The following is a 2,456-nucleotide window of genomic DNA, read 5'->3' on the forward strand; positions in this document are numbered from 1 at the left end:
AAGTGCCGCTACTACGTCTAGAGGCAAGACATACTGCAAAAGGCCAGAGAAAAAGATAATATAGAATTTAGGGGCTCAAGAGTGAAACTTTATCAGGGCATGTCTATGTTGACCCTTGCTAAAAGGAGGAGATGTCGTCCTCTAACAACCTGGCTGCAGAACAAGGGCATCCGATACCTTTGGGGTCATCCCTTTTCACTGTCATTCGAACACAGTGGCGACGAGTTCAGAATCACCTCGGTGGAAGAAGCAGAGCGAGCCCTCCGACACCTCCAAGGCCCCACTGCGGGCTCAGACTCAGACGCATGCAGGGAACCTTCAGGGCCAAATCGCTACCAGGACCCAAAGCCTCCAAGACGAGGAAAATAGCAGTCGAAATGGAAGTATAAGCGCCTGAACAATGAGCTTTAAAAGCTCTCTCCCTAAAACGACCTAGCAGAGTACTCTCAAGCTTCCAATTTTTCTGTTCAAGAGGGGCACACAGCAATGGGGGCGAGTTAAAATAGGTTTGACACCACACCGAGTCACAAGCAGTAACCAATCACTGCACCCAACGCAGTTGATTGATTCGTCGCATGAGTATAACATATTTCACCGACGCCTGGAGAGGAGTTCCTCTTGTGTGGCCCTTCTATGTTCAGGGCGTCTCATCTCACCCGAAGGCATCTCGTGAGAAGGGGAGGGGGGGGACAGGGAGAGGGAAGGGACACTCAACCTTACGATACGACGGAGCCTACACACTGCTCTGGGTTACATGCATGCACAGCACTTATCCGACACATTAAAAGGAGACTAGACATGGAGAGAAATAACCCTTGGTGGGCCCTAAAGGGTGGAGAAGACTCATCAGTGAAGCGATTACTGCAGGTATAGCCAGGTCCGATAGTATAGTCTTCGGGTCCCTAAACGTAAAAGGCCTCAACTCTCCACAAAAGAGATCCATGTTGGCACGACAATTTGTGCAATCCAAGTTAGACGTGGTGTTTGTACAAGAAACAAAATACACCCGGGGGGTGGGACGCAACATTATTGAGAAAGGGACTGGTGACACGGTGTGGGCCTCCCGCTCCAGAAGAGGGGGGGGTTGGAATACTGCTCAGAAATCCCTAAGGATCAAGATTGCACAAATACACAGAGATGTCCAAGGCAGATATGTAATGCTTAAAGGGCGGTTAAGGACACGTACCATCACGCTATGCTCCGCGTATGCACCCAACCAGGGCCAGTCTGCCTTTTTTGAGCCATTGTTCGACCTCTTGGAGGGCTGGAGGGAGGGCACGCTAATCTGTGGGGGAGATTTTAATGTAGTGACTGATCAGGACTTAGACTGGCACCTGGTAAGGCGGGACGCCCATCCACCATACCCTTTACAGAGGAACAGATTCCTAAAACAGTTGAGGGAGCATCACTTAATAGATATATGGCGCACAGGGTGTCCAGACATTTGGTCGACTGAAAACTGGTCGAAAGACATTTGGTCGACGCAATTTGGTCAAAAACCAAATGGTCGAATTTTTTTATTTATTTATATATATATTTTTCGGGTTTTCGTTTTTTTAAAAAAAGGGGGTTGGGGGGGGGGCCCCCAAAAAAAACAAAAAAGGGTGAAAATAAAAATTAAAAAAAAATTCGACCATTTGGTTTTCGACCAAATTGGTTCGACCATTTGTCCAGTCGACCAATTTTTTTCGACCAAATGTCTGGCAACCGGTGCACAGCACATCCGAAGGGGAAAGTCTATACCTCATTCCCCCCTCCCACTAAACCTTCTCAAGGATAGACTACCTCCTACTGGGTGCTGAAAGTGAATGCGAGGTGTGCAGCTCTGGGGTAGAAGTATAGAAGTAGTGGCCTGGACAGATCACAACCTTTGTACATTGGAACTGGACTTGGGACTGTTACTTCAACCAGATCGAAGATGGATTTGCAATGACTTATTGTGCCGGGACCCAGTACTCAGGGAGACACTCTCCGAGGCCATTGCAAACTACTTTGAAACAAACGACGTGGGAGGGATGCCCTTGAATACGGTGTGGGAAGCTGGAAAGGCCACCATAAGAGGTATCTCGATAGCTGAGGGAGCTGCCAAGAAAAGACAGACAACTTTGGAAAAGGGAACTAAGAGAAGACATCTCCCACCTTGAGCGCAACCTTAGGAGCAGCCCCAACCACGAGGCAGACAAGATGAGTCAAATTAAGGGTCTAAGGGCGGAGTTAAAAGATATTTGGAATAGTAAAGCCTTAATGCAACTAAAGTACCTTAAGCAAACATTTTTTGAGAAAGGGGACAAGGCACACACAATGTTGGCAAACCGACTGCAGTAGCAAAGAGCAGACAGAGCCGTATATAAAATTAATGATGAACATGACACCCCACCACCTCTCCACAAGACAACTGCTTTTCAAGATATTATTCAGAATTATACTCAGCGGAAGGCGAAATACCTAACTGCCCT

The sequence above is a fragment of the Ambystoma mexicanum genome, chromosome 6q (genome assembly GCF_040938575.1).
Source record: "Ambystoma mexicanum isolate Mex_15411 chromosome 6q, UKY_AmexF1_1, whole genome shotgun sequence".
Taxonomy (NCBI): Eukaryota; Metazoa; Chordata; class Amphibia; order Caudata; family Ambystomatidae; genus Ambystoma; species Ambystoma mexicanum.